Genomic DNA, 9,552 nt, shown 5'->3' with positions numbered 1-9,552 from the left:
TTAAGTGGGCCTTAGAAAGTATCACTACAAACAAAGCTAGTGGAGGTGATGGAATTCCAGTGGAGCTGTTTCAAATCCTAAAAGATGATGCTGTGAAAGTGCTGCACTCAATATGCCAGGAAATTTGGAAAACTCTGCAGTGGCCACAGGACTGGAAAAGGTCAGTTTTCATTCCAGTCCCAAAGAAAGGCAATGCCAAAGAATGCTCAAACTACTGCACAATTGCACTCATCTCACATGCTAGTAAGGTAATGCTCAAAATTCTCCAAGCCAGGCTTCAGCAATACGTGAACCATGAACTTCCAGATGTTCAAGCTGGTTTTAGAAAAGACAGAGGTACCAGAGATCAAATTTCCAATATATGCTGGATCATGGATAAAGCAAGAGAGTTCCAGAAAAACATCTATTTCTGCTTTATTGACTATGCCAAAGCCTTTGACTGTGTGGATCACAAAAACTGTGGGAAATTCTTTAAGAGATGGGAATATCAGATCACCTGAACTGCCTCTTGAGAAATCTGTATGCAGGTCAGGAAGCAACAGCTAGAACTAGACATGTAACAACAGACTGGTTCCAAATAAGAAAAAGGAGAACGTCAAGGCTGTATACTGTCACCCTGCTTATTTAACTTATATGCAGAGTACATCATGAGAAATGCTGGGCTGGATGAAGCACAAGCTGGAATCAAGATTGCCGGGAGAAATATCAATAACCTCAGATATGCAGAGGACACCACCCTTATGGCAGAAAGTGAAGAAGAACTAGACAGCCTCTTGATGAAAGTGAAAGAGGAGAGTGAAAAAGTTAGCTTAAATTTCAACATTCAGAAAACTAAGATCATGGCCTCTAGTCCCATCACTTCATGGGAAATAGATGGGCAAACAGTGGAAACAGTGAGAGACTTTAATTTTTTAGGCTCCAAAATCACTGCAGATGGAGACTGCAGCCATGAAATTAAAAGACACTTACTCCTTGGAAGGAAAGTTATGACCAACCTAGAGAACATATTAAAAAACAGAGACATTACTTTGCCGACAAAGATCCATCTAGTCAAGGCTATGGTTTTTCCAGTAGTCATGCATGGATGTGAGAGTTGAACTATGAAGAAAACTGAGCGCCAAAGAGTTGATTATTTTGAACTGTGGTATTGTAGAATACCCTTGAGAGTCCCTTGGACTGCAAGGAGATCCATCCAGTCCATCCTAAAGGAAATCAGTCCTGAATATTCATTGGAGGGACTGATGTTGAAGCTGAAACTCCAGTTCTTTGGCCACCTGATGTGAAGAACTGACTCATTTGAAAGACCCTGATGCTGGGAAAGATTGAGGGCAGGAGGAGAAGGGGACGACAGAGGATAAGATGGTTGCATGGCATCACTGACTCAGTAGACATGAGTTTGAGTAAATTCCAGGAGTTTTTGATGGACAGGACTGCCGTGCTGTAGTCCATGGAGTTGCAAAGAGTTGGACATGACTGAGTGACTGAACTGAACTGTGTGTTTATAAGGGTATATTTTCTTACTTGGTATATAATTTCACCAGATACACAAAAATGTACCCTCACACACATACACAGACACACAGACACACAGACACACACACACACACACACATATATATATACACACTTTTATTTATTTTTTTACCATATAGGTTTACTTATAAACATTTTGGTGTATATTCATAATGCCTTTTCAGGTCAGTGCTAGAGATATACCTCCTTATTTGTACCTATTATATGTCATTTCTTTCTATGGAAAAACTGAACCACTGTTTATCTATCTCTCTATTGATAGGCTTTTAGATTATTTCTAACTTTTCTAATTTTTTCTATTATGAAAAATGCTGCAATCAGTGAGTATCTGTATACATGTAGATTATAGGATTACTAAAAACATAAGTCCAGAAATACAAAGAGCAGGACATAGGGAGTGGTCAGAAATTTTCAGTCATGCAGTTTCCCACAAAAAGTCCAGATTAGTCTTTCTAGGAGGTGCTCCTTAAAATTCAGATTCACAGGCCCACATGAGACCTATTGAATAATAGGTTCAGGAAGAATAATAAATGATAAAATATTCAGATTAAAAAATAAAGTCTAAAATCACTGAGTAATAATAGAAAATAAAGGAAGAAACAAAGTGAACAGAAAAAAGTCCTTGCCTAGATAACTCTACTTCCCAGAGCACCCCAGTATGTCTCTGTCTGGTTCAAGAAGCTCCTAGTTTTGTTTGCATTTAACATTCACTTATGAGTTTTAATATTTTCCTTAGAATAATTAATTCTAATTTCATATAACAACTCTTTCCTGGGGCACAGGAAGATCTGGATGGTAATGATGGTGGCAATAGGGGAATCTCTAAGGGAAACTGAAGCTAAGAGAAAGGATAACACCAGTGCCTGGAGGCACAAATACCAGATGACCAGGTTAAAGGCCCAGAGGCAACTCAGCCCCATGCACCCTGGCCTGATTATCAGGGCAGTTGAGTACTGAACTACCAGGTCACTTGGCTAAGTGGGGCTAAGAGTTAGGCTTTTGATGACTGCAGAACCCAGAACATTCTGCTGTCAAAAATATGGAAGAAGGAAGAGGCACAATCTCTGTGTAACTGTTACACTAGGCACATTGCTCACTTGGTGGAAGTTTCAGTTTTATAAGAGCCTCAATCTTGTCTCTATCTCTCTCCTTCTCTCTTTCTGAATCACTGCAATGACTTTCAAAAAGTTAATCACAGAAATTACACTGAAAACTGAAGGATATTAAGGGAATCAAAAGTCATTGGTCAGATATAAACAAGTTTCAGGAAACTTTGTGGGAAGACAAAGGTTTCAACAGCACTTAGAGCAAATGAATAAAGATGTGGGTTCCTGGAGAAGAGAAAGGTAGTGAGAGTGTTAAAGCCTTGGTAGGGAGTCTGAAAAAGTTGGCTTAGAACTCAACATTCAGAAAACTGAGATCATAGCATCTGGTCCCAACACTTCATGGCAAATAGATGGGAAAACAATGGAAACAGTGACAGACTTTATTTTGGGGGCTCCAAAATCACTGTAGATGGTGATTGCAGCCATGAAATTACAAGACGCTTCCTCCTTGGAAGAAAAGTTATGACCAACCTAGACAGCATATTAAAAAACAGAAACATTACTTAGCTAACAAAGGTCCATGTAGTCAAAGCTATGATTTTTCCAGTAGTCATGTATGAATGTGAGAGTTGGACTATAAAGAAAGCTGAGTGCCGAAGAACTGATACTTTTGAACTGTGGTGCTGGAGAAGACTCGTGAGAGTCCCTTGGACTGCAAGGAGATCCAACCAGTCAATTTAAAGGAAATCAGTCCTGAACATTCATTGGAAGGACTGATGCTAAAGCTGAAACTCCAATAATTTGGCCACCTGATGCGAAGAACTGACTCATTTGAAAAGACTCTGATGCTTGGAAAGATTGAAGGTGGGAGGAGAAGCGGACGACAGGATGAAATGATTGGATGGCATCACCAACTCGATGGACATGAGTCTGAGTAAACTCCGGGAGTTGGTGATGGACAGGGAGGCCTGTCTTGCTGCTGTCCATGGGGTCGTAGAATCGGACACAACTTAGTGACTGAACTGAACTGAACTGAGGAAGGCCAGAGGTCCCCAAGAGGCTGCTGCTGCTGCTGCTGCTAAGTCGCTTCAGTTGTGTCCGACTCTGTGCGACCCCATAGATGGCAGCCCACCAGGCTCCCCCATCCCCAGGATTCTCCAGGCAAGAATACTGGAGTGGGTTGCCATTTCCTTCTCCAATGTATGAAAGTGAAAAGTGAAAGTGAAGTCGCTCAGTTGTGTCTGACTCTTCACGATCCCATGGACTACAGCCTACCAGGCTCCTCCATCCATGGGATTTTCCAAGCAAGAGTACGGGAGTGGGGTGCCATTACCGTCTCTGCCCCAAGAGGCAGGAGGAAACAAACCGCAAGTGGCAGACATTTTTTTTCCTCCTCTACACAAAATTAAAGAAGTTTCTTTTAATTCTGTGTTGCGACACAGAATTGGTTCCACCTGAACCACCTGAACCATTGGTTCCACCATGGCGATGACTGGTTCCACCTGAACTTAACTTTATCTCAAACCTTGAGCTAACCAATGCATTTTTCTCATGTAAGTGTCTTTCCTTAGCTTGTTAATAAACTATGTATTTTCTTAGAAGTCTGCCTTTCTTCAAGATTCATATCAATTGTTTTATGGCTGGGGATGACTCACCTTGTGCCAACACTATCTTAAAATGCATGTTGTGGGTGAGAGGCCTGGTGCAACTCTCTCAGTTTTGAGGTGTTTCCTCTCTCTTATTAGCAGCTTGTTAATAGGTGTATCAGTTCAGTTCAGTCGCTCAGTCATGTTTGACTCTTTGTGACCCCATGAATTGAAGCACGCCAGGCCTCCCTGTCCATCACCAACTCCCGGAGTTTACCCAAACTCATGTGCATCGAGTTGGTTATGCCACCCAGCCATCTCATCCTCTGTCGTCCTCTTCTCCTCCTGTCCCCAATCCCTCCTAGCATCAGAGTCTTTTCCAATAAGTCAACTCTTCACATGAGGTGACCAATGTATTGGAGTTTCAGCTTCAGCATCAGTCCTTCCAATGAACACCCAGGACTGATCTCCTTTAGGATGGACTGGTTGGATCTCCTTGCAGTCCAAGGGACACTCTAGAATCTTCTCCAACACCACAGTTCAAAAGCATCAATTCAATTCCTTTATTGTAAAGTAATTAACCTCCAATTAAAATAAATAAATTTATATTAAAACAAAACAAAACAAAAATCAGCTGACTAACAAAAAAAAAAAGCATCAGTTCTTCGGCACTCAGTTTTCTTCACAGTCCAACTCTCATATCCATATCTGACTACTGGAAAAACCATAGCCTTGACTAGACAGACCTTTGTTGGCAAAGTAATGTCTCTGTTTTTTAATATGCTGTCTAGGTTGGTCATAACTTTCTTTCTGAGGAGTAAACGTCTTTTAATATCATGGCTGCAGTCACCATCTGCAGTGATTTTGGTGCCACAAAAAATAAAGTCTGACACTGTTTCCACTGTTTCCCCATCTATTTCCCATGAAGTGATGGGGCCAGATGCCATGATCTTCATTTTCTGAATGTTGAGCTTTAAGCCAACTTTCTCACTCTCTTCTTTTACTTTCATCAAGAGGCTTTTTAGTTCCTCTTCACTTTCTGCCATAAGGGTGGTGACATCTGCATATCTGAGGTTATTGATATTATACCCCTTTGCTAAAAACTAACAAGGGGGCACTCTTTCTGTCTCCTTCTGATGTCTATGTCAGAAGCTTTCTCTATCTCTTTCATACATTAGTAAAAGTTTATTACACAAAAGCTTCTAGTGATCAAGCCTCATCTCTGGCCCCAGATTGAATTCTCTCCTCCAGAGGCATGAGTCCCAGCATCGCACATGGCTCGTAGCATGTGCAACCTTTCAGTAGGAAGAGAGATATAGATATATGAAAACTGGAATCAGGACTTTGGTAGAACTTGAGCCTATTACTAATCATAATAGAGTCTCAGTAGTTTATAGCTGAACATTAAAGAAATGAGCACAATCAAACATCAATGACACATGTGATTTATACCTGCTAACTTACAAGAGTTTGTTGTGTATATCAGAAACCAGCAGAAACACCCATGAACATGTCCAAAAAGCTTCTGGCTAGGATTTCCTCCTGGCCATCAGCTTCCCCAGGCCCCTCTTCATGTCTTTGTTTCTCAGACTGTAGATGAAAGGATTGAGCATGGAGGACAGAACCGTGTAGACAATTGTAGCCACTCGGTCCTGAACAGTGTAGCTGGACAAGGGCTGTAAATAGACATAAAAGATGCTTCCATAAAACAGGATTACCGCAGTCACATGGGAGCCACAGGTGGAGAAGGCTTTGCATTTCCCTGCAGCTGAGGGGATCCGGAGAACTGAAATGAAGATTCGCACATAGGAGAAACCAATGCATAGGAAGGGGGTCACCAAAACAACCAGTCCTTCTGTCTTTATTGTGAGATCGTTGACAAATATGGAGGAGCAGGACAATTTCAGCAGAGGGTTGATGTCTCAGAGGAAGTGGTGGACAACATTGGAGTTGCAGAAGGTAAGCTGATTCAGCAAAAGTATGTGGAGGAGTGAGTGGACATGAGGCAATGAGCAGGAGAAGGCCACCAGCAGAACACAGCGGCGGTGGTTCATGATGGTGACATAATGGAAGGGGTCACAGATGGCCACATAGCGGTCAAAGGCCATGACTACAAGAAGACAGCTGTCAATGTTAGCCAAAACATATATAAAATACATTTGAGTCAGACACCCGGCATAGGAGATGGTCTTCTTCTCTGACAGGAAGTCAACTAGCATCTTGGGGACAATGCTTGTTGTATACCAAATGTCAGTGAAAGACAGGACACTCAAGAAGAAATACATGGGGGTGTGCAGATGGGGGTCAGAGCGGACGGCCAGGATGGTGAGCACATTCCCTGTTATGGTGACCAGGTATATGATGAGGAAGAGGATGAAGAGTGGCTTCTGGTCCTCAGGCCGGGAGGAGAGCCCCAGGAGGATGAACTCAGAGACACTGCTGGTTTGGTTGAGTATTTCCATGATCATAGAGCCAACTAAAATAGAGAAGACTCACATAATGTAACACACATCTCCATGACTGAAACCATCAACAAGCCAACAAGTCTGTGCTTCTTCCCACCTTCACTTTCTACCTATAGTGTTGTGACCAGCTACCACATAGGCAACTTGTCACCTTTGTGGTCCTTGAACTTGCCCTTCCTTCTTAACTCTAAGACTTCCCATGCTTCTTATATTGATAGCAAGAAGTTTTGAGGAAGACCAGAGTTGAATCTTCCTTGAAAATGAAACGTGAAAGTGAAGTCACTCAGTCATGTCTGACTCTTTGTGACCCCATGGACTGTAGCCTACCAGGCTTCTCCGTCCACGGGATTGCCCAGGCAAGAGTACCGGAGTGGGTTGCCATTTCCTTCTAGGGGATCTTCCCAACTCAGAGATTGAACCCAGGTCTTCTGCATTGCAGGCAGACGCTTTACCTCTGAGCTGCCAGGGAGGCCCAGAAATCTTCCTTAGTCAGTTTAATTTTAAATCTAGAAATAATTGTTTACTGAGCACCTATTCTGTGAAAAATATTCTGGGAGTGTGGAAACAATTGTGAATATGACATAGTCAGGACGGTTTGTGGATTTTGCATTGTAATAGAGGATCTATCTATCTATGGATCTATCTATCTATCATCAGCTAGTTCTGCATTTTATAAATAAAAATAAATCCACATAAGAGTATAGAGAGGGCTTCGCAGGTGGCACTAGTGGTAAAGAACCCATCTGCCAATGCAGAAGACTAAGAGACCTGGGTTCAAGACTCGGGTTTGATCCCTGGGTTGGGAAGATACTGTGGAGAAGGGCATGGCAACCCATTCCAGTATTCTTGCCTGGAGAATCCCATGGACAGAGGAGACTTTCAAGCTATGGTCCATAGGGTCCCAAAGAGTCGGACACGAATGAAGTGACTTAGCACAACACGGCATAGCACAAGCATATAGAGATCAATAGAAACAAGGTGGCGAATTTATTTATTTCAGATAAGGTGGTTTGATTTTTCTCTGTATATCAAAACAAATGTTCAGTGGTGGCATGTGAAAGTGTGTCTTTGAACTACCTTTCCAAAAAGGGGACTTGATAAAGTAATCAGCAGAGAAATCAAAGGAATAATAGACCTATGTCAACAAAGTTTTACTGTTGTGCTTGTTATACTTTCAGAAGCACTTATTTAGAAAGCAATAATCATTTGTGAATATCAAATTATACTACCACTCCATGCAAATCTTTATTTTAAAATTTAATTTGTTACTTAGTTTTCCCTCTAGCTCCTTAAACTTAATTATGTTCCCAGATCTTTGTTACCCAACTGTTAAGCAAGCACATCCTTCAATACCATCATTCGTTTATTTACCTGTGTATATATCCTTGAAAGGGCTTCCCTGGTGGCTCAGATGGTAAAGAATCAGTCTGCAATGTAAGTGACGCAGGAGATATAGTTTTAATCCCTGTGTTGGGAAGGTCCCTTGGAAGAAGGAAATGGTACCACACTCCAATATTCTTGCCAGGAGAATCCCGTGGACAGAGGAGACTGTCAGGCTACAGTCCATGAGTTTGCAAACAGTCCAGTATGATTGAGCTGCTGAGCACACAGAACAATATTTATAAGATTTTCATGAGGTTTTCACAATAGCTTGTGCTTAAGCACTTAGAACAGTTCCAGGACAGAGTAAACATTTGATACCACTGTTTCTTCTCCCCATTATCATCATTGCCAATGACTTTTTCTCCATCAAGTATTTCTACATATTCTCAAAATTAATGAATCTGATTAAAATGACTCTAGTCTTCACACTCAAATACTCTAATGGTCAAATTAACTTGGTTATCAGTTTACAACACTTTTTTAGATTGTACTTTTGTCTGTGCTTTGAATAATGTGAGAATGAACTGTAATTAAGCACTTACTTTGTATAGGTTGTACTTTAATTCTCATGACAGCCTTGTAAGGTGTAGACTGTTATTCTTATCATATTTTTCTGATGAGGAAACAGATATAGAGGAAAGTAATGGGTCATTCAAACTCAGTTAAACTAATTCTAAATTAGTTTACCCACTCTGTCATCTTGTCATATTTTCATAAAGCTATAAAAGTATATATCTGAAGCAATAACTCTTAGGATCTATTTTTTCCCCATTTATTTATTATCTATTTTAACATACATATTGTTTTCTTTAAATGTGTTTAATGTCACATTAAGAGCAGACCTTTGTTATATACAATGGAAAATCTGTATTTTCTGTGTTGAACAGATTGTAGAATTTGAAAATTCTAATAGGCAGGATTCACTGGCAACAATAAGGGAAAATTTGGTCTTTTGGGGGGGACATTAAAAGTATATGGGATTGAGTGTTTAGTAGAAAGTGCACTAAATTTGGAAGCAGAAGGTGAGGGTTTGTGCCTGACCTTCATTTCTTGCTCACTGAGTGATCTAAGGAATTCTAAAGAGATAATAAAACAGCATGTATAAGTGAAGCTTGTACAACATACATCCTCAAAAAAGTTATTCATGAAGGGAATGCCTAGGGAGTATGAGATGAAGAAGATTCCAAGTGGTCAAGTAAGGTTGGATTTCCTGTGCTCATCTATGATGAGTACTTTAAAAAATGGAAGGAATTTTTGAAAGTGAGAATCTGAGGGCATTATTCTGAAAGCCTGGGATGAGTCTGGGAGTGGAAATATTTTTATTTTCTACCAAGTTCCCACTATTCACTTACTGGGGACCTGCTTCTCAGGAACCATAGGATAACAACATACCCTGGCCCAGTGGTCAAATAAGGTGATCATAACATACAAAGTTAGTCTTACATGTTAGGCTAAACTCTGTTTTATACAGTGTCCATGTGATTTTTTTTGGAACAGAATCAAATTCAAAAACTGAATTTTGAGGTTGAAATAAGTACC

General features: G+C 40.7%; 1 pseudogene; it reads right to left on the bottom strand.

Moving 5' to 3' along the window:
- Positions 1-5,694: 5,694 nt before the first annotated feature.
- LOC138438053 (olfactory receptor 1L8-like) lies at positions 5,695-6,633 on the bottom strand (annotated as a pseudogene).
- Between the last annotated feature and the right edge of the window lie 2,919 nt (positions 6,634-9,552).

Source organism: Ovis canadensis, chromosome 3 (assembly GCF_042477335.2).
Source record: "Ovis canadensis isolate MfBH-ARS-UI-01 breed Bighorn chromosome 3, ARS-UI_OviCan_v2, whole genome shotgun sequence".
NCBI classification, from domain to species: Eukaryota; Metazoa; Chordata; class Mammalia; order Artiodactyla; family Bovidae; genus Ovis; species Ovis canadensis.
This window is presented reverse-complemented; position numbering and strand designations above follow the sequence as displayed.